The sequence below is a fragment of the Carcharhinus amblyrhynchos genome, chromosome 7, assembly GCF_965287045.1.
Source record: "Carcharhinus amblyrhynchos chromosome 7, sCarAmb.v2.hapA, whole genome shotgun sequence".
In the NCBI taxonomy this organism is placed as follows: domain Eukaryota; kingdom Metazoa; phylum Chordata; class Chondrichthyes; order Carcharhiniformes; family Carcharhinidae; genus Carcharhinus; species Carcharhinus amblyrhynchos.
Window position 1 is genome coordinate 27,746,506 of NC_137330.1, and position 23,130 is coordinate 27,769,635.

The 23,130-nt window shown below is 41.5% G+C and overlaps 1 protein-coding gene across 4 annotated transcripts in view; it reads right to left on the minus strand.

Annotated features, from left to right (window-relative positions):
- The window catches only part of dlgap2a (discs, large (Drosophila) homolog-associated protein 2a), an 874,451-nt gene that overhangs the window by 614,368 nt on the left and 236,953 nt on the right, over nt 1–23,130 (minus strand). The window lies entirely within an intron of this gene.

Consider the following 23,130-nt stretch of genomic DNA (forward strand, 5'->3'; position numbering starts at 1 on the left):
TGGAAGTTTTAAACAAAATACCAAAACCATCATTTTAAAATGGAGCCTTTTTTTCACTTGTGTTTTATGATGTGAAGACACTATTAGTTAAGATTAGTATGATTTTTAATGGTTTCCATCAATAGTAAATAACAACTTAACTCTTAACCTTAAGGTTGAAGTCTTAATAAAATACAGCAACTCCAACCCATGCACTTTGTGCTCAAAGCTCTAATATATAATGATTCATCTTTCAAAGCCAAAGACTGAGGCAAGGATAGTCAAATTGCAATGATTGGGTCACAGTACAACCAGTGCATTTTTAATAGAAGGTGCAAATGAAACCAACATATTTCGTTCTAATGTAGATTGACATTTGTACATTGTTCATGTACATGGTTGTGAAATTATTCAACTTGTTAAAAATATTTCAAATTATTCCAGCATGACATTTAATTCCTTGGCCATCTTGAGCCTTTGGATGACTTTGCACTGTTGGACACAGCTTGTTCATTGACTCAGTAAAGAGTTTCAATGCCTTCATGATGACCTTTATTGCTGTGAGTGACAGCCTTCACTTATGGCACATAACTTACACTCAGAGAAGATCATAAGATATCATCCTTCTATTTACTCAATGCATTTGGCAAGTTTATGATAACACTCATGGGGTGGGATTTTCTGGCTGTGCCTGTCCTGAAACTGGAAAATCCCATTTGAGGTTAATGGACCTTTCCATGGTCCACCCCTCACCCGCTCCGATTCCTGTGGTGGGTGAAACAGGAAAATTTACCCCATTATTTCAAATAGAGTCACTGCAGTAACTATTGTAGTCAAGGTCCAATAATAGACAATATACTTTCACCAAAAGTTACCTATGTTATTGTCTTCTCCAGTCTCACATGGCCCAATACTGCTGTCAGTGAGAACAGAGAATTTGGTGCTTAGCCAAATCTCCAATCACTGCAGTAGGACTGAAGAATTCTAGTCGCAGGTGAGATCGGAGAACTTTGACCGTATAATCTCAGTCACACCATTATTAACTGACCAAAATGAATACTGTGGAGCTTGGTTGTTAGTGTTGAAATCATCAATTAATGCCTTACGATGTTTCCATACAATAGTGATAAAATCAAAACACAACTGCAAAATTGAGACTGCATATTTTCATCCCATTGCACTAAAACAAAAATAACTTAATACCATTAGTGTCAGTAAATAAACAGTAGGTTTTTTTCTGCTGCTTTTCCTGCTCCAAAAGCCTATGATCAGGCCATTTCACATTGCTTTTGTCAGAAATTTCCTAAAATATCAAAATGTTGGTATTTACACAAAGGAAGTAAATAAACCATGCTGATTACTAGATTGCAGATTTCACTTTTCAGTGTCTATGGCATTCCCCAGATAGCAATAAAGGACATGTTTCTGTTACTTTAACCATATACGATGTCAACAGCCCATCTTCAATAGCAACAAGATTTCATTCATGATTTACATTTGTAATAGTTGTTGTTGTGTCACAAATAATTACAGCAGATAGGATTCTGAATTGAGGGAGAGTCAGCTTTTGCTTTGTCTTTGCTAAATGGAACAGTCTTATGATTAAATTGTCCAGATATTCAGTACGCTCTACTGGAATATTTAAGGCTTTATTTCAAAGATCATGAAGACGTAATCAACATCTTATCCACCTCAAAAACATGTGGTTATATATATATCCTAACTTTGCTTTCATTATTTGGAAATACAAATTTCTCACTGTGTTGGGCGAGAGGTTGCAAAGTCATACAAAGATTATACTTCAGCACATGATCAAAAGTAGAGAAGGTGGCACAGTGGTTAGCATTGCTGCCTTATAGCGCCAGAGACCTGGCTTGATTCCCAGCTTGGATCACTGTCTGGGTGGAGTCTGCACATTCTCCCCATGCCTGCGCGGATTTCGTCCAAGTGCTCTGGTTTCTCCCCACAGTCCGAAAGACGTGGCCATGCTAAATTTTCGTTCAGTGCATCAAACAGGCGTCAGAGTGTGGCAACTAGGGGATTTTCACAGTAATTTCATTGCAGTGTTAATATAAGTCAACTTGTGACTAATAAATAAACATTAATTTTTACTTTAGATGGCGACAATTATTAAATTAGCAATTTAGATGTGAGGCCTTGTTGAGATAGAACCTTCAGTAAAAATGGGAAAATGGGGAAAAAAAAAGATGTCGTTCCCATAGCTAATGACGGCCAATTATATTACATTGGCCTGAATTTCACCTTCCCCCCGCCAGTGGGTTTTTAAAGAAAAGGGGCAAGTATGAAAATTGAAGCAATGAGATTCCCTCCAGGTTCCCGCCCTCCCTGACCTCGCAGCAAGTTTATGCTCAAATGAGAAAGGCCTCAGATAGAACCCTTGCCCCAGTTGAAGCCCTAAATTAAGGGCCATCTCCAGCCCAGCCTCAACTTTTAGGCTGACAGGAGGATTTGCCTGGAATGGGACAAGCTTGAAAAATAATGGACTTCGATCTTGGGTTGGGGGCTAGAAATGTAGAAAATAAGTAGCTAGGGTATCTACAGATATTTAGAAAGGAAAAGGATAAATAACGTGTGAGTGTTGATCCTCTGAGAATGGGGAGTTTATAGTAGATAATTCTATTATCTATTAATTGTAGATAAAATGAATAAATATTTTGCTTCTGCCTTCACTGTAGAAGATACAGAAAATATTCCAGTATCTGCTGTAAATCAGGAGGTGGAGGGGAGCAAGGAATTTGGTGAAATTACAATCACCAGGGAATCAGTACTGAGCAAAGTGATGGAACTGCAGACTGACAAGTCGCCGGACCCTGACAGACGTCATCTTAGGGTCTTAAAAGTGGCGGCTAATGAGGTAGTAGTGCATTGTTGTTAATTTTCCAAAATCCACTTGATTCTAGAAAGGTTCCATCAAACTGGAAAGTAGCAAATATATCCCCACTATACAAGAAAGGAGGGAGGCAGAAAACAGGAAATTATAGGCAGGTTAATTTGATGTCTGTTGTGGGAAAGGTGTTAAAGTCCATCATTAAAGAGTTTACAGCACTTCGAAAAGCTCAAGGTAAGCATGGTATTGTAAAACAGAAATCATGTTTAACCAATTTATTGAAGTTCTCTGAAGGACTAGCATGCACTGAGGATTAGGGGGAGTCTATAGATGTACTGTACTTGGATTTCCAGAAGGCATTTGATAAGATGCCATATCAAAAGTAATTGCGCAAGTAGGAACTTGTGATGTAGGAGGTGACATATTAGCATGGATTGAAGATTGGCTGGCAGAAAACCAAGAACATGTATTTTTCTGATTGGCAGGATGTGATGAGTGAAATCCTGCATGGGTCTCTGCTGGGGCCTCAGCTTTTCCAATTTATATCAAAGACTTAGATGAGGGGAGCAAAGGCATAGTAACTAAGTTTTCAGATGACAATAAAATAGGTAGGAAAATATGTTGTGAAGAGGGCATAAGGGGGTTACACACAGATGCAAACAGGTTGAGCGGGCAAAAATTTGGCAGATGGTGAACAACGTGGGACAACATCAAGTTGTTCACTTCGGCAGGAAGAAAATAAAAGCAGAGGATATTTTTAAATGGAGAATGGCTGCAGAATTCTGAGGTGCAGAGGAAACTAGGTGTTTTTGTACATGAGTCATTCCAGTAGTACCAGTAAATCAGAAGGCAGAAGGGGCAGAAGAACTTGCTGAAAAAGTTAGTACGCAGATACAGCAAGTAATTAAGAAGACTAATGGCACGCTATCCTTTGTTATGAGTGGAATTGAACATAAATGTAAAGATGCTATGCTTCAGTTATACATTGGTGAGACCATTGCCGGAATTTTACCAGCACACCCACCCCGGAATCACCCACCCACCCTGGAATCGGGGTGGGTGAGGATCACAGAACAGCATTCTCTGTTGGCCTCGGGCAGGATCTTACTAGCCTCAGATGGGCGAGGCGGTAAAATTCTGGCACGCATCTTGAATACCATGTGTAGTTTATTGTCCTGGGCCAGAATTCTTTGACTGTTCACACCCCACCACCACTGCCAGAATGGACAGAGAATTTGGCCCTCAGCCAAACTTCTGTTCACTGCAGTGGGGTGGGAGAACCCCACTGGCCTGAAAGGCAAGAGAATCAGGCTCCTTATTTAAAGAAGGATGTAAATGTGTTAGAGGTGATTCAGAAGCGTTTTACTGCAAAACACATTAAATGAATGGGTTGTCTTTTAAGGATAAGTTGCCAAAATGAATGGGCTGTCTTTTGAGGATAAGTTGGATAGACTGGATGAATGCTCTTCTTCTGCTCCTAATTCATTTGTTCATATGTATGTTTAACATTACCTGTGCCTTAAAGGCCAGTAAATTGTATTCAATTCAAATTCGTAAGTAAATTAGGGGATATTTGCCTTGTGAGGGATCTTTGCAGATTAGAAAATGTATGTAAAATTTCCAGCTGTAAGTCAGAAGGAACCAAAGTGAAACAAATGTCTTTCTACCCCTCCCCCCATCTCCCTCCCCTTTTTATACATTTCAAAATCTGAAGAGTTATGTGTGAAGTATATCAGGCATGCAATGAATACAGCTAGTAAATCTAACTGAGGTGCTAACCACAGTGAGTCTTATAGCTTTAGAGGTGTTTATGCCAAGCACAGCAAATAACAATATTGTCAAGATTTACAGTGACTGAATAAATTACATCCTATTTTTATTAAATGCTATTCAGAGATTTATCCAACACTTTGGGAAATTAATCCATGATTCTATTCATTAGTCAATGAAAACCATAAATACATGACCTTTACGTGACATATAAACACCAGCAACAGAGTGAGTTTAATGGGATTTGATTGGATTTGATTTATTATTGTCACATGTATTGGGATACAGTGAAAGCTGTTGTTTCTTGCGCACTATCCAGACAAAACATCCCGTTCATAGATTACATCGGGGAGAAGGAAAGGAGAGGGTGCAGAATATATCATTGCAGTTGTAGATATGATGTAGAACAAGTTCAGTAGAGAACAAGAAAATCTGTAATTGACTTTATAGTTAGAGTCAAGTTTTAAAAGCATAGAACAAGGGCAAAAGAATTAGAGGTATACTGGGGACAGTTCACAAGAAGTCACCTCGCTCCAGTGCCATTTTTTTTGCTTTGAGTGCACTTTGGGAGTAATTCATGAACTGTACAAAATTGGCATGGTTAGATTCCCAAATAGGATTTGGGAGAACTATAGTGAGGTAATGCTTTATAACTTTGTAAGCATTTTCCGTAAACATTGAAATGAATGTTTTATGATTGACCTTGAATATCTTTTTCAATTTCTCACTCTCTCCCCAGTGTTTCAGCTCCTTGAAATTGTAAACATTTAATTATGATCAGCAAAATACAAGTGACAATTACAGCTTTTCCTTGATTTCAAAATTAATTAATTTCAAAAAACGTCAATTTAAGATTAGATTAAACATCATCTATCTGGGCTTCCTTTTCTATATCGCACAGATGTCATTATTGGAATGTTTATATTTTATGATCATCAAAACAGCTGTTAATTAGAGTTTTTTTGGTTGCTGTAAAAATGTTAACTTTTTTAAAAATAGAATCAATGTAAGAAATACGAATGAGGAATTCCATTGTCTCTTTTTCTCCCTCTCACATACACACACACAAATACATACATAAACTCAGACATGCAGCGAATAGGTTTTCTGAACTTTTAAGTGATCATACACAACAGCCATCAAAAGCAGCAAGCGACTGCAAACAGGCTAGTCATGGCTTTCTCTTTCTCTCTCATTTGCACACACAAGCACAGTCAAACTTTGCTTAAAAAATAGGATAAACCTCCTTTTATGTCTCCATCTCAGTCAATCTCAAACGTAGCAGAACATTAAGCTCTTATTCCATTGCCCTGACTCCAGACCTAAGGACCATGGGCAAAATTTAAGGAGAATGACTTTAAGTGTACAGCTCTCGTGAAAATGGGAGAATTCCTGATCCGTTTTTTGGGTGGGTTTTCATGCCCAATTTTACATATTTAGTCACTGAAAAAATGGTGTAGACTGTTTCTAGCTGCTGCAGGCAGTGGGCTGGTCTCAATTCATCAGCCAGCTACAGAGGGATCTACTGCGTATGTGCAGACCCTCTGATACTACACATGCAAAATTGCAACAGCAAGGGTTTGACAAACAGAGAGAGCTTCAGGCCCCAGGCAGCAGCAACCCCACCTCCCTGCAATCGTGAGGGTCCATGGCTGATCATAAGCCACACAATGCCTGGACATCTAAACCCTGCCACCGCCCTCCTGAGCAGACCAGACCATTCGTGCCTCCTCCCTCCGATCTGCAAGTGGCAGCGTTTCCCCCCCCCCCCACCAATCCAATCACACCTTCTTTCCCCATCAAGCCCTGCCTCCTTCAAGCCCTGCCCCATAGACCCTCCCCCAAGCCCTGACCACTGGCCCCACACCCATAGGCAGTCACTGGGCATTGCCCAGGTGTCAGGTTGACAGTATGAAGGTGCAAGGGTGGCACTGCCAAGCTAGTAGTGCCCAAGGGGCACCCCACCACTTTCCAATGGCATGCTTCAATGAACTTTGGTTCCACCAGTGAGGCCAACACAGCTGTTCCCTGTTCGTGGGGAGTAGGTGCTTTCCTCACTGTAGAGGACATCTCTTGGTAAGGCCATAAAGGCAAGTGAGCCTGAATGATTGAGTGCCAGCCTCATTAAACAGATGCAAATCTTTATTTAAATAAATTTGAATAAATGTAAATGGGTGATTGCTGACTTCACCTGAAATCCAGCTTCTGTAAAATCGCGAGAACTGAGAAATTGGATGTGATCCTGATTTCTCGGCTCTTGCGTGATTTCACCAGCTCACTCTGTCCATCGATTGGGCGGGAGGGGGGGAAGAGCCTATAAAATCCCAGCCTATGTGTCCTCCCCTCTGTGCAACATGCCTTTTCCCCAACTCCATTATTATAGCTTCACTTGGATTCCTTTCTCTGGCCTCTTGACCTTTTCATTGAGAATGGCCTCTGCGACATCCACCTCAATTTCTCTATTCCCCTCATTCACTTTCACCTGTTTCTCTCTGAACCTGCTGCACTCCATTTCTTCAGGTTCACTCCTAACTCTAATACCATCATCAAACTTGCTGACAAGAGCGGTGCCTGATAAACTGACCGTATGCAGCAGAGATCCAAATGCCAACTCCTTGGCACTTCCACCTATCACTCGCTGCACGCGACCCTGCCACCTAATATCAAGCCATTGTTTCCAGACTGTAATTGACCTCAGTTTCGCCAGAGATCTTTCCTCCATGCCATCCAACCTTACTGTACCCCATCTTTAACAATTTCCAATTTTTAGCCCCTGACCAGTATATCTTCACCACAGATGTCTAATTTCTCTAAATCTCCAAACTCCTGCAAAATGGCCTTCAGATTCTCCACTTCTTTCCTGAATAGAGGCTCAACCAATACTCATCCACCACTCCACTCCTCTGCATGGTTGAATTTGTGTGCACATTGAACAAATTCTCCTTTAATTCATCTCACTTCCTCCAGGTGAAAGTTTCAGCATTCTTGTGAGATATATGAAAATTCCTTCTTCCAGTCCTACCTCTCCCAAACAGCTATTTCTGGTACATTAATGACTGTATCAGAGCTGTTCCTGCTCTTGCCCTGAACTAGAAAACTTCAACTTTTCTTTCAATTTCCACCCTTCACATGATCTAAGTGACTCTTCCCTTCCTCTGCTTCTTTGTCTTCATTTCTGGAGATTGGCCATCAATAAATATCCATTATAAGCTCACTGACTCCCGCAGCTAACTCTGCTATATTAAGGATTCCAAGTAAGGATTCCATCTCATTGCTCCAGCTTCAGAATTGCACCTGTTCTGATTATGTAATCTCCCATACCAGTGCTTCAGATATTTTTCCTTTTTCCTCAAATATCCCATTCTGTCACCCTGGATGACAGCCTCCTAGACCATGCCTGTCCTATTTCACACGTTTCTGCTCTCAGCCCTTTCCCCTCCCTCTGAGAGGTATGCGAGGATTCCCCTTGTCCTCACCTTCCAGCCCACCAGCTGCTGTTTTCAATAGAGCATCCTCTGGAATTTCTGCTATCTCCAGCATGTTTCCACCAGCAAATATATCTTCCCCTCACTTCCCTTTCAGCACAGCGAAGGGAGCGTTCCCCTCACCACACCTCAGTCAGTTGCAAGGACCTGTTCACTTCACACAGCACAGGAGATGAAACACCTGCACTTTGCTTTCCCCTCTCCTCATTGTCCAACACCCAATCCTGTGAAGACGCAAATTAATTTTTGTTCTTTCAATTTAGCCTACTGCATTTGCTGCTCACAATGTGGTCTGCTCTGCAGTGGGGAGATCAAACACAGGGCTGGGGGATTGCCTAGAGAGACACCACTCTTCAGTCCACTATAACCATGATCCTGAGTTTCCAGTGATCTGTCACTTTAATTCCTCAACTTGCTCTCATCTCTTGGTGCTTGGCTGACTGCAACATTCCAATGAAGCTCAATGAAAGATTGGAGAACAACTTTTGATAGACACTTTGCAGCTTTTGGACGCAACACTGAATTCAACAATGTCAGTCCATAATTTCTGCCCCCATTTTGTTTCCTTTCCTTTGCATGTTTTGGACTTGCTCTTCACTTGTTTTTGCCATCAGACAGCAGATCTTCATAATTCTGCCATTTACACCTCCTCTAGCCACATCTTTAGTTTCTTGTCCGATTACCATTCCCTTTAGCTTTGGATGACCAACCCTTTTATCATTTAATCTTTTCTGCATTCCACTATATTAGAGACCTTTCCTTCTGTTCTTTCCCTATTTCAGCTGCTTAAAATCAAACTTTGCTCAGTGCTGACGAAGGGTCACTAAATGTTAGCCCCATTTCTTTCTCCAGAGATTCTGCCAGACCTGCTGAATATCTCCAGCATTTTCAGATTTCTAGCATGTACAGCATTTTCCTTTTGGAAGGAATACATTGTACATGAATAAAACCATTCTCTCGCAATTCTCCCAATAATGAAACAAAGAACAAAGTGGCTCTGTTGGAAAGAGAGCAAGAAGTTAGTGATGCCAGCTAAGAAATTCTGTGGAATATACATGTTCTGACAACAGGATTTGCCATCAGGAAACGGGGTGATCACTCTGGTTAAAACATCCAAGTTCAAGTCTAGGGGTGGGATTTTCTAGTCCTCCCCCACCATGGTGCATTTTCTGTGGAGGCAGTTCACACGATCTTCTGGTTCTGCCAATGTCTGTGGTATTCTGCATGGCTCGCTGCCTGTCACCAGGGAACCCGCTGTCAGGGGTCACCTTCGGCAGGATCAGAAAATCCTACCGGTGGGAAGGACTGGAAAATCCTGCCCTGGGTTTTTGGGAGAGGCTGGGGCCATGAATTATGAACATTAATCAAGATGTTAAAAGGCTCAAAAGTCACCTTAATGTATAAGGCATGTTATTGTTATTAACAAAAATGTAATTTTGTCCTTTTGAAAGTTTGCTTCAAACCTTTTGTTGAACATTACTGAATGATAAAATGGAAGAAAATTCAAGTGTGAACAAAGTGTTAATTGTTAATAATTGTTAATAATGTGTTGTCCAAATGTAAGCTTTTACAGAGGGTTCTTCCATTGTGACATGTTCACAAATGGTTTGTGCTTTGTAGAAATGGGACACAGGAAATAAGGAAGTTAAGACTTTCAACCCATGTAGGTATGTAAGAGAAATGAAGAACTTTAAGCGTGATGAATGTCTTAAAAGTTAATGAGAGCAATTATAACAGAATTCAAATATGCAGTGTAAGTGACCCATTAAAGCTTTGATGGCATGTCTTATGAAGCAACATTGTTTCATTGCTGATTTAATCTCTGACCATTTCTTTAACCTGATAATGGTGTTGAATATATTCATGAGTAGGCTAACATTTCACAAGTTCAGAGCGGTGAAACGCTTCAGGTGAAATTTAATGCCTTCCTGAGGCATTTACACCTCCTCAGACACATCTTTAGCTCAAAAAATGAACCCTGTTGGGATTGTTTGCAGGCTCCCAGGGAAAGGGAGCTTCCTCGTTTAAAGACAAAGTGCTGGGTGGAAGGAGAGAGGGGGAGGGGAGTGGTGCGTAGTCATATAGAGCTGCCCACTCTCCAGTTTCTGGATTTTCCACATGGCTGGAACCCGTGGATGGAATGGGGACAACTTCTCAGATGGCCCAGAGGAACATCTTGCAAAGCAGCTTGCAGGGTCCACTAGGTTACTATGGCTGCAAACCATCCTTTGAAGGGGCTCTCTCTTTGCTATGATGGCCTGGTAGCCGTGAACACAATATTATTTGTATCATTTATAAGTCTTCACAGGACACCTACATTTTGAAGTTGCTGCAGGCACCACTTAATTGGTCACCTCCTCAAAGATTTCCTCTACGTTTCCAATTTGGCTAACCCAGAATTGAGCCTTGTCAGAAACTGGGGCCCTGGAAGTAAAAGTTAGCTCACCAACTGCTCCCAGTGTGAAGAAGGAAATGGAGTGCAGTTTATTTCCTGACAGTAAAGAAAGGTTGATAATATCAAGCCCTCAGACTTGAGCAAAATGTTTTCATGGAATTGTTATTGCGAACCACCAGACCCCACCTGCTCTCCAACCCTCTCCCCACTCCTCCACCATCACTTCCTCTTACTCTCTATCTGGCCCCTTACACTCTAATTCTAGTTTTGGAACATAGGAACAGGAATAGGCCGTTCAACCCTCAGACCTGCATTTCATTCACTACGATCATAGCTGATCATCCACTTCAATCTCTTTCTTCCACACTATTCCCATTTCCCTTTATGACACTGTTATTTACCAATTTGTCAATCTTTGCTTAAAACACACTCAGCTTACACGGTCCTCTGGGGTAGAGAATGCCACAACTCTGCATTAAAAAAATCTTCATCTCAGTTCTAAGTGGCTTCCCCTTATTTTGAAATTGTACCCCTGGTTCTAGGCTCCTCAACCCAAAGGAAACATCTGCATCAACATTGTCTGTCCCTTTCATTGCAGGTTTCAATGAGATCACCTCTCATTGTTTAAAACTTTGGAGAATACCTAGTTTCCCCAATCTCACAGAACAGACCCAACATTCCAGGAACAAATCTGGTGAACCTTTGATGCACTCCCTCGATGGCAATAATATCTTTCCTATGGTAAAGTGCCTAAAGCTGCACACAGGTGTGGGCTAACCAAGGCTGCACACAACTGAAGCAAGACTTTGCTACTCCTGTACTCAAATCCTCTTACACTAAAGGCTAAAATAGCATTAGCCTTCCTAATTGCTAACCTGCATGTTAGCTTTCAGTGACTTATCGGCAAGGATACCCAGGTCCTTTTGCACTTTCTAATCTCTTACCATTTAATAAACAACCTGTATATCTCTTCCTCCCATCAAGGTGGATTACTTCACAGTCTTCCACATTATATTCCATCTCACTAAATCTTTTCAAATTATCTTTTCATTTTAAAGCCGCTTTACATCTGCCTCAAAACACACATCCCCCCCCACCTCTGTGTCATCTGCTAAGTTGGAAATATTACATTTGGTCCCCACATCCTAATCATTGATATTTATTGTCAACAGCTGGGGTCTAAATATTGATCCTTTTGTTCCCCGCTAGCCACAGCTTGCAACATAAGAATGATGCTTATCCCTACTCTCTGTTTTCTGCCTGTTAACCAATCCTTAATCCATGCCAATATATTATCTCCCATCCCGTGTGCTTTAATTTTGCTAACCAACCTCCTGCAGGGACTTTATGAAAAGCCTTCTGAAAATCCAAGTTCACCACATTCACCAACTCCTGTTTATTTATTCTGCTAGTAACATCATCAAAAGACATGTTCGTTGAGCATGGTTTCTATTCATAAATCCAGGTTGATCATGCCCAAACAGATTATCATCAAAGTGTCCACTTATCACATTGTTTGGAATAAATTCTAGCATTTTTCCGATACTGATGTAAAGCTAACAGGTCAGTAGTTTGCTATTTCCTTAAATAGTGTGGTGAAATTTGTTACCTCCCAATTTGTAGGAACTTTTCCATAATCTAGAGAATCGTCATTGCATATTTTAAAAAGGGCAGGCAAGGATCACATTAGACACTTTGCAAGAATACCAATATATAAGAAAACAGCAAGTCTATACTATATGAAAAAGGAATGTTGATTGGTTGGCAAGTAGACACTGAGAAGATACACCAGTTGATGGAGAGAGACAATTAACTGCTAAGTATTGTTTGAAATTTAAACCAGGCAGCTTGGCAATGATTGATCAAGGCATTGCCCTGAGGGATGAGTCAGTGAATGACTGCCACTTATTTTGCGTAGCTGAAATAAGGCTCAGTGTGTGGTCCATTTTTTTTTTCTGCCTATGAAGAATAAAGCCCTGTATATTAATGTATGTAGCTTCAAGTACACATGACTGCACAATGTTGCAAGCCCATCTGACAATCGTAAATTGGTTATCAATGTAATTCTTATAACACTGAAGATTTTTAAGTAAATGTTGTCCAATCTTGGAATTATATCTAATGTTGAGCACTGTGCTTTGAATTCATGCGGGATAATGACTACCCTGATCAGGTAATTTCATGCTACACATCACGCAAACTCATGAGCAGACCCAAGGCCATCACTTTCAGCCCTGAAAAGGCCCAGTCCACTTCAGATTACTCGAGAAGGGCAAGGTATCTCAAAACTTTGAGCTAGCTGCTTTACACTGTTACTATGCAATAGCAACATGAATGGTATTCACCACTAAGTCACAAGGAATACTGCTTCCAGTTTTGCCACTCTATTATTCTTATGCATACATATCAGGAAAGGAATGACAGGCCGGCTCTCCTTTCTTTCGAAAAAAGCAGGCTGATGGGGTGATCTAACAGAAAGTAAAATTATGAAAATTTTTAATGAAGTGAACAAAGAAAATGTTTCATCCTATTGAGAAGAGCATAACCAGAGGACATCCGCACAAGATACTCAATAGGGAATCTGAAGAAACGCCTTTATCCAAAGAGTGTTGAGAATGCTACCGCAGAAGCAACCAGTGTGGTTGAAGCTAATAGTATTTAAGAGAAAACTAGACAAGCATATGAGGGAGAAGGAAATAGTGGGCTATGATGGTGAATTTAGATGAGAAAGGATAGGAGAAGGCTCAAGTGGAGCATAAACTCTGGCATTGACTGGTTTGGCTGGATAGCCTGCTTTTATGCAATATGTAATCCTATGTAATTAAAACCCCACACTGTAGAGCGAAAACAGAAACCATAAAGTAGGTTCCCGGTTAGCAAAGAAACATCATTTAAAAGTCCACATGACAAACACAAACAAAGCCACACCAACTATGAGGCAAAAGATGGATTCAAACATAAATGAACCTAGAGCCAGCTAAACAAAGCACCAAGGAACTTTGCTACATTCAAGAGACTAATAGCAACTTTGTAAAGCGACAAGATAAATATGTTGATTCTATAGCCTCAAGAAGCTCTGGTTAGGATCAGAGAGGTTGCTTTTAGCTTGCACGTCCATAGATAATGGCTTATCTGTGGATTAATCAGAACCAGGCATGCCATCGGGAACCTCTAACATTTTCTGTCTGGCAGCCCAACAGGCAACAGAGCCTTCTCTGTCTCCGTAGCCACCAGCTATTAGGAGATGTTATGCTGGTTAGATTTAGACTAAGAAGGCCCCAGTTTAGATCCTCCAATTTGATTTAGGTTAGGCCATTTTAGTTAGGTGATGCTGCAGCTATTGTATTTGGCTTCAACATCCCTAGGTCAGACAGAGGTCAAGAATGATCTAAACCCTCCCCAAATTACCAACAAGTGGTAGGATGGCAGAAGCAGATTCAATATTAACTTTCAAAGGGAATTGGATATAAACTTGAAGAGAAGAAATTTGTAGGGCTCTGAGGAAAGAGCAAGGGAGTGGGACTAATTGGGTAGCTCTTTCAAAGAGCCCACAAAGGCAGAAAAATGCTCCCTTTCTGAGTTTTATGATTTTTGATTCTTTGAGTAATTCTGGCTGGAAGTCTGTTTGAAGAGGATTCAACTTGAGTAAAGTGTTACCTCCTACCCAATTTTTGACTGGATTAGATGTTTACTTAAAAGTCCATATTTTTAAAAAACTAATGCAAACAATAAAAGCAGTCTTTAAACACATGCCTCTGTTTTCCAGACTATAGGTAATCTCACATTCACCAGCTATGCATTCAGTATAGATGGGCAGAAATCGGCTGCTGGCCAGGTAGCGGGGAGAAAGAAATGCCAGCCCATTTTACCCTGGCCAACTTTTTTTCTGCTGGATTTCAACACGTCACTTTTCTCAGAGCTTATCAGAGTTTAGCTAATTTTCCCTGCAGCTGAATTAAAGTACGTGCTTCCCAAACATGAAGCTTTGACCATAAAGTCACAACGTTAGCACAATGAGCTAAGAGAGTGGAAACTTGTGAGGAGAGATCCTGAATTGTGAGCAAGATTCTGGAGAGGGATTGACAAGGCATATGCTGAAAGGATGTTTCCCTTGGCTGCAGAATTGAGAACAAGGAGGCATAATCTCAGGGCAGCTATGTCTGACTGAGATAGGAGAAATATCTTGCTTCAGGGGCTTGAGTGTTTTTGGAGTTCTCTCTCGAGAGCGCAGTGGATGCTCAGTCGTTGAGTGTGTTCAAGGCTAACATCAATATACTTTTGAACAGTAAGGGAACCAATGAATTTAAGGATTGGGCAACCTTAAATTCATTAAGGTTGAATTTAACCTTAAATTTAAAGGTTAATTGAGTTTAACCTTTGGAGGATGAGGGAGGATCAGCTATGATTTTAGGACTGTAGATGTCAGTGTCCAAGTTGGCCTTTGAAGCCTGGGAAAATCCCTCCAAAACAGAGTTTGACCTACATCCCACTGATGTGGGTGTGGGTAGTTGTCATTTGTCACACGGGGTCTGCTCTGTGTGGGTGTGTCTTAAACTTCTGCACATCTTTGCAACACACTTGCTTGATTCTTTACAACCAGTTATAAGGTACCAGTAAGTTAAACATGCATTTGTGGAGTGAAAACTTGAGACTGAGTACTAATCTGAGTATAGCATGTCATGGCTGAAAAGGACAGACTATATAAATGCTGAACAGATGCAAAAACGTGATTTTGAGGCCAAACAAATGCAGTCGTCTTATGTGCTGCAATCTACAGTAAATGGCTCAGCAAGCTTGAGGGACAATATGACCTACTCCTTCTATTTCTTCAAATATGAGAATGTGACAACGTATGAAAGGAAATACCCGCTGACAACCTGCTCCACCTTCTTTCAGCGTTATTGGCTCAACTACTCAATCCTGTTATCAAATAACTTTTACTTGCAGATATACTGAATCCCCAATTCTGTTACAACCAGGCCTGAACAAGCCACCTGTATAAAAGTAGAACAGTTAAATCCCTGGACACTATAATGATTCATGGTATTAACTATCAATGTTTGAAATAAAGTGGATTTCAAACGACAAGATATATCTACAACACAGAATTTGACCACTTGTCCCAACTGGTCTACGTCAGTGTTCATGCTCCACAACTGCCTCATCCCAACAAACTAACCAATGATAAATGTAAAACTGCCTTTACATTGTTGTGATGCTCACTGTGGTAAATGGTTGCCCGGTAATGTTGATCATTGCAAATCAAACACTACAAATTCTATTGTTAAATGAAGGCTTTTGGGAAACTATTTTGTGTACACACTAACGGACTATTATAGAAAGGAAATAGTGCCATTCTTCCAATGTCCTGTCCCTTTCCCTGTCAGGATAGCCACTCCGATTGGTTGCAATGGCCTTCACTGTTCAACAGAGTAACAGTTCACGACGGAAAAATGGCCACTTGTATGGAATGCTGGAGGACTGCCAGTGCTTGCCTAACTGAGAATGGGCATGAATTACAGTCTTCGAAAGATGGCTGACGATGATATTCAGCAACATAAGTGACAAATTTGAAAAGGATTCACAAGTAAATTAAAAGTATAATGCTGCTCTGAAGATCAAGGTTGACAATTGCAGACCTTGGACTGATTGTTCATCTCTTCATTCCTCATACATAAAGGAGTGAGGACAGAGGATAAAGATTCTAAAGACTATTTGCACTTTCTAAAGGAGGCGTGGATATGGTAGAAGGACAATTCAAGTCACAAAGGGCTAGCATTACTGCATGGCAACAGCTTACACATTTACATCGGGTTCTGTTGCCACAGCTTGTCATCAGGGTTACAATTCACTGTCTGCACTTTTGTTTAAGCTGCTGGTAGTGGAAGGGAGGGACCACTTACAGATTGTAGTTCAGAAGTCCATATTTCTAGACAAATCAAACTGGAATGTGCATAATTGAGGAGCTGCAGTGCAACATATAATAGTCAGTTATCAAGGCTGCAACTAAGAAAGAGCAACTCTTCATAACAGAACACAGGCATGAAATTGCAAAGTCTCACACAGAAAAGGAATTAGATTGAATACTGCAGCCCAGCAGAACACCTGATCATAGGAAAGCCAATGGGGTTAACTTTTTTTCTTGCACTTGGGCATGATAAATCGCTCAGATAGTGCAAAGAGAGGAATATTGGATGGAAGGTGTTGTGTGCTGTGTGACACACCACCTGACTCATTTAAATGCACAGAAATAAAGCATGAATTCATGTCCCCGTGTAATTTTCCTGTGCCCAGGTAATTCGACACAGCCAGGACCAAGATTTATTTAAATACTCATTCATGAGATGTGTGCATTGTTGGCAAGGTCAACAGCTTTTTCCCATCTCTAACTGGCCTTGTGAATGTAGCGGTGAGGCACTTACTTGAATCTCTGCAGTCCACCTGGTGCTGCTGGTGGTGGTGGGGGGTAGGATATTGACCAAACAATAGAAAAGGATCAGCGGATTAGCCCCAGTGATATATAGTTTGCTGCTTTGGGAGGAACCTGCAGGTGGTGTTGTTCCTACATTTCTGCTGCTCCTGCTCTGGGTGCTAAAGGTCACAGAATTGGAAGGTACTGTCAAAACAGGCTTTGCAAATTGCTGCAGTGCATCTTGTATATTTACACTGTGTTGTCACTGTATTGGCGTGAACTGAGTGAATGCTTAAATTGGTGATAGGATGACAATGATCTTGCTTTGTCCTGGATGGTGAAGAACTTCTTGAATGTTGTTGGAGCACCTACCCAGGCAAATGCAAAGTATTCCATCATACTCCAGGCTTGTGTTTTCTAGATGGCGGACAGGTTTGGGTTACTCAGCCTCTGACCTGCTCTCATAGTCATAGTATTTACATATGGCTGGTCCAGCCTAGTTTCTGGTTAATGGTAACCCTCAGGATGTTAATGTAGGGGAATGTCAAGGAGAGACAGGTAGATTAATTTTTGTTGGACTTGGTCATTACCTTGCACTTATGTGGCACATATGCTACTTGTTACTTAACAGCCAAAGATGGAATGTTGTCCAAGTCTACTACAGGTAGGTATAGAATGCTTCAATATTTGATTAGTTGCAAACAGCATTGTACACCGTGCAACTATCAGTGAATATCACCACTTCTGAGCTTATGATGGAGAGAAGATCATTGATTAAGCAGTTGAAAATAGTTTGACTGGGAACACTAATTTGAGGAACTCCTGCATCCACACCCTTGGGCTGAGTTGATTGTCCTCTAACAAGCACCAGATTTTACTTTATGCTAAGTATGTCTCCAATTAGTGGAGGGTTTCCCCATGATTCTCATTGGCTTCCATGTTGCTAGGGCTCATAGACACCAATCAAATGCTGCCTTGATATTAAGGGCAGCCACTCTAATCTCACCTCTTGAGTTCAGCTCTTTTGCCCATGTTTGGACCAAGGTTGTCAGGAGGTCAGGAGCTGAGTGGCCCAGCAGAACCCAAACTGAACACCAATAAGCAGATTGTTGTTGAGTAAGAGCTATTTGGTGGCATTGTTGACAACACTTTCCATCACTTTGCAGATGAATGAGTGTAGCTTGATGGAGCTGTAATAGGTCAGATTGAATTTATAGACAGGACCTACATGGGCAATTTGCCACATTGTTGAGTGGATGTCAGTGTTGTAACTGCATTGGAATAACTTGGCTAAGGGCCATAGCCAGTTGTGGAGCACAAGTCTCTGTTGGTCACACACTCACCTCTGAATCACAAGGTTCAAATTTAAATACCATTCCAGAGCTTGAGCACAAAACTTAAGTGCAGTACTGAGTGCTGCATCATCCTTCTGATGAGATAAATCAAGGTCTTGTCTCTGTGGATAGATATAAAAGATCCCATGGCTCTATATTGAAGGAGAGCAGGATGGCTAACCTCAGATCTTGGCCAATATTGATCCCTCAATCAACACCACAGAAAGCAGATTGTCTGGTCACCATTGCATTGCTGTTTGTGGGAGTTTGCTGCGTGCAAATTAGCCACAGTGCTTCTTATATTACAACAGTGACTGCTTGAAAACCAAAGTACTTAATCAGCTGAAAAGCAGGTTGAAACTTCTAATAGGTATAAAAGTGTGATATAAATCCAATTTGTTCTTTCCTTTACTACTGTCAGAATATTGTCAGGACTCCCCCTTAAGCTATTTCTTGGTATCATACGAAATGAACCAAATTAGCTCAAGACTGGTATTTGTTATGCGGGGAAGCCCAGGAAGAGGTCAAGAGGGATCGGTATTTCTAGCTGACTGCAAATAGTTTATCATTTGCATTGACATGCTGGGCTCACCAATCATTGAATATGATTTTTTGGACCCTCCTCCTCCTCTGGTTAATTGTATAATTGTTCATCACTATTCATGAATAAATATGGCAAGACTGCAGAGCTGTGATGATCTAATCCATTGTTTGCAGGTTATTTTTTTTTCTGTCTATCATGTATCGCTTCCACTGTTTAGCATTCATGTGGTCCTGTGTTATACTGTCACAAGTTTGGCATTTCATTGTATCTGATGTTGTTCATGGCAGGCTAATCTCCTCATGGAACAACGGTTGATCCCCAGGCTTGATGGTAATGATGAAGGAGGGATATACCAGGCCATGAGATTACAGATTGCGTTTGTGTCATTTTGCTGTTCTTGATGGCCCACAGTGCCACATGGATGTTCAGTTTTGACCTGCAAGATCTCTTCTGAATCTATCCCATTCATAGAATCATACAACACAGAAGAGGCCCTTTGGCCCATCGAGTCTGCATCAACACATTAACAACACGGTAGCACACTGGCTAGCACTGTTGCTTCACAGCACCAGGGACCCAAGTTCGATTCCCAGCTTGGGTCACTATGTGGCATTTGCACGTTCTCCCCGTGTCTGTGTGGGTTTCCTCTGGGTGCTCCGGTTTCCTCCCACATTTTAAAAGATGTGCTGGTTAGATGCATTGACCAGAACAGGCGCTGAACTGTGGTGACTCGGGGAAATTCTCAGTAACTTCACTGCAATGTTAATGTAAGCCTTACTTGTGACTAATCAATAAACTTTAAACTTTAGAAACACCTGAAGTCCCACCTATCCCATCTGCCAGCACTTGGCCTGTAGCCTTGAATGTTATGACTTGCCAAGTGCTAATCCAGTTACTTTTTAATGGGTGTGAGGTGACCTGCTCCTACCAACCTCCCTGGCAGCACATTCCAGACAATCCCCACACTTGGGTAGAAAGGTTTTTCCTCATATCCCCCTAAACCTCCTGCTCTCATCTTGAACCTATGTCCCCTTGTGACTGACTCTTCAGCTAAGGGGAATAGCTGTTTCTTATTCACTCTGTCCATGTCCCTCATAATCGTGAGCACCACAATCAGATTGCCCCCCTATCTTCTCTGCTCCAATGAAAACAACCCAGGCCTACCCAACCTCTCGTCATAACTTAAATATTCCATCCCAGGAAACACCCTGATGAATCTCTTCTGCACCCCCTCCATAAGAACATAAGAAATAGGAGCAGGAGTAGGCCATCTAGCCCTTCGAGCCTGCCCCGCCATTCAATAAGATCAAGGCTGATCTGAAAGTGGTTCAGCTCCACTTACCTGTCTGCTCCCAATAACCCTTAATTCCCTTATGGATCAGAAGTCTATCTGCCTGTGACTTAAACATATTCAACGAGGTAACTTCCACCATTTCAACGGGCAGAGAATTCCAGAGATTCACTACTCTCTGAGAGAAGAAGTTCCACCTCAACTCTGTTCTAAACTGCCCTCCCCTTATTTTGACGCTGTGTCCTCTAGTTCTGCTATCCTTTCAAGTGGAAAGAATCTCTCTGCCTCTACCCTATCTAGCCCCTTCATTATATTATATGTCTCTATAAGATCAGCCCTCAGCCTTCTAAACTCCAAAGAGTACAGGCCCAATCTACTCAATCTCTCCTCATAAGCTAACCCCTTCATCTCCAGTATCAACCTGGTGAACATTCTGTGTACTCCCTCCAAGGCCAATGTATCCTTTCGCAAATAAGGGAACTAAAATTGCACACAGTACTCTAGTTGCGGCCTCACCAGCACCTTGTACAATTACAACAAGACCTCCCTGCTTTTATATTCCATCCCCCTCGTGATAAAGGTCAGCATTCCATTCGCCTTCTTGATCACCTGCTACATCTGCAGACTGAGTTTTTACTATTCATGCACAAGGACCCCCAGGTCCCTCTGCACAGTAGCATGTTGTAATTTTTCACCATTTAAATAACAGCCTATTTTACTATTATTCCTTCCAAAGTGGATAACCTCACACTTGCCAACGTTATACTCCATAGCCAGATCCTCGCCCACTCACTCAGCCTATCCAAATCTCTCTACAGGCTTTCCGTGTCCTCCACGCAATTTGCTTTCCCACTCATCTTTGTGTCATCCTCAAACTTTGTTACCCTACACTCGGTCCCCTCCTCCAGGTCGTCTATGTATATGGTAAACAGTTGAGGCCCCAGCACCGATCCCTGTGGTACGCCATTAGTCACCAAGTGCCAACCAGAAAAACACCCATTTATTCCAACTCTTTGCTTCCTGTTAGATAACCAATCCTCAATCCACGCTAACAGTTTACCCCCAACTCCGTGTACCTTAATCTTCTGCAGCAACATTTTGTGAGGCACCTTATTGAATGCTTTCTGGAAATCTAAATATACCACTTCCACCGGTTCCCCTCTGTCAACTCGTTACATCTTCATAAAAATCCAGTAAATTCGTTAAACACGACTTTCCCTTCATGAATCCATGCTGTGTCTGCTTGATTGAACCATTCTTTTCCAGGTGTCCTGCTATTTCTTCTTTAATGATGGATTCCAGCATTTTCCCAACTACGGACATTAAGCTAACCGGCCTGCAGTTACCCGCCTTTTATCTACTTCCTTTTTTAAACAGCAGCATAACAGTAGCTGTTTTCCAATCAACTGGCACTTCCCCAGAGTCTAGTGAATTTTGATAAATTACTACTAACGCATCTGCTATTACATCTGCCATTTCTTTCAGGACCGTGGAGTGCATTTGATCTGGGCCCAGGGACTCATCTACCTTTAGTCCCATTAGTTCACCCAGCACTACCTCTTTAGTAATAGTAGTCATTTTAAGGACCTCACCCCCTACAGTCCCACGACCAGTACAATCACATCCTTCCTATAATGTGGCAACCAGAACATTAACATCCTGAGGGTTACCATTGACCAGAAACTAGACTGGACCAACCATATATAAATACTATGGTTACAAAGAGCAGGTCAGAGGCTGAGTATCCCAGAAGCAGGTACCCTAGCTGTGGGCTCACCAAAGTTCCATACAACTCAACATGACTTCCCTGCTTTTGTAATCTATGCCACAATTGGTAAAGGCCAGTGTCCCATTTGCCTTTTCTCATTATCCTCCTAACAAGCCCTCCTGCCTTCACAGACCTGTGAACAAACATGCCAAGGCCCCTTTGTTCCACAGAACTTCCTAGTTTCATTCCGTCCATTGAATACTTCCTTGTCAAGTTACTCCTCCTCGAATTATCACCTCACACTTTTCAGCATTTCACATCGTTCAATATTGTGATAGTGCCACACAACACAATGGAGGATATCCTCAGCGTGAAGATGAGATTTTGTCCACAAGGACGCTTTGGTGGGCGATCCTACCAATATTATCATAGGCATAGGCATCTGAGATTGGTGAAGACAAAGTCAAGTAGGTTCTTCCCTTTTATTGGTTCTCCAGCCACTTGTCTCAGGCCCAGTCTGGCAGAAATGCCCTTCCGTATGTGGTGGGTATTGAATTTCTTTACCAGAGAAAAGCCTTTTCTCCCTCAATGTTTCTTTCAAATGGTTTCAACATAGTGGAGCATGATTCATAAGTCTGCAGGCAGTTTCCTTGTCCATGTTTGACCTGATACCATGAGACTTCACGGGGTTCAAAGTCAATGATCAAAAACCCCAGAACCATCCATCCTGACTGCACACCGCAGTGCTGCCATTAGGGATAGTGCTGAAAAGTGTGAGGCATTGGCTGTAAGGTGTGATTTGGTGAGAAATCTTATGTCAGATATGGTTAAGAATCAACTGCATTTCCATAGGCCTGGATTCAGAAGTAGGCCAGACCAAATAAGGATGGCAGATTTCCTTCCCTAAGGGTCATTAGTGAACCAGATGGGTTTTACAACACCCAGGTAGCTTCATGCTGAGGCTAGCTTTGTATTCCAGACATTAAACAAAAACTAATTGAAATTAAAATTCGCCATCTGCTGTGGTGAGATTTGAACTCACGTCACTAAAACATTAGTCCGGCTTTCTGGATTATTGTTCCAGTAACGTTAGCCATTGGATTTCTAGTCCAGTATCATTACTATTTCATTACTGTTTCTTTACTAGTCTACAATACAGGATATTCTTTCAATGCTGTGAATTGAAATTTCAATGTTTCATTTGTAATCTTCTGTACACCAAAAATCTCTCTTTCAATGCATCATAAACTAATTTGCTTTTGGCACTAAAAATATTTATGGATACATTAAGGATTTTCCATTGAGCTCGCTCAGTCCTTTTTGTATTCAGCATTGCTGAGATGTAAATTACTTCAGCAAGCATT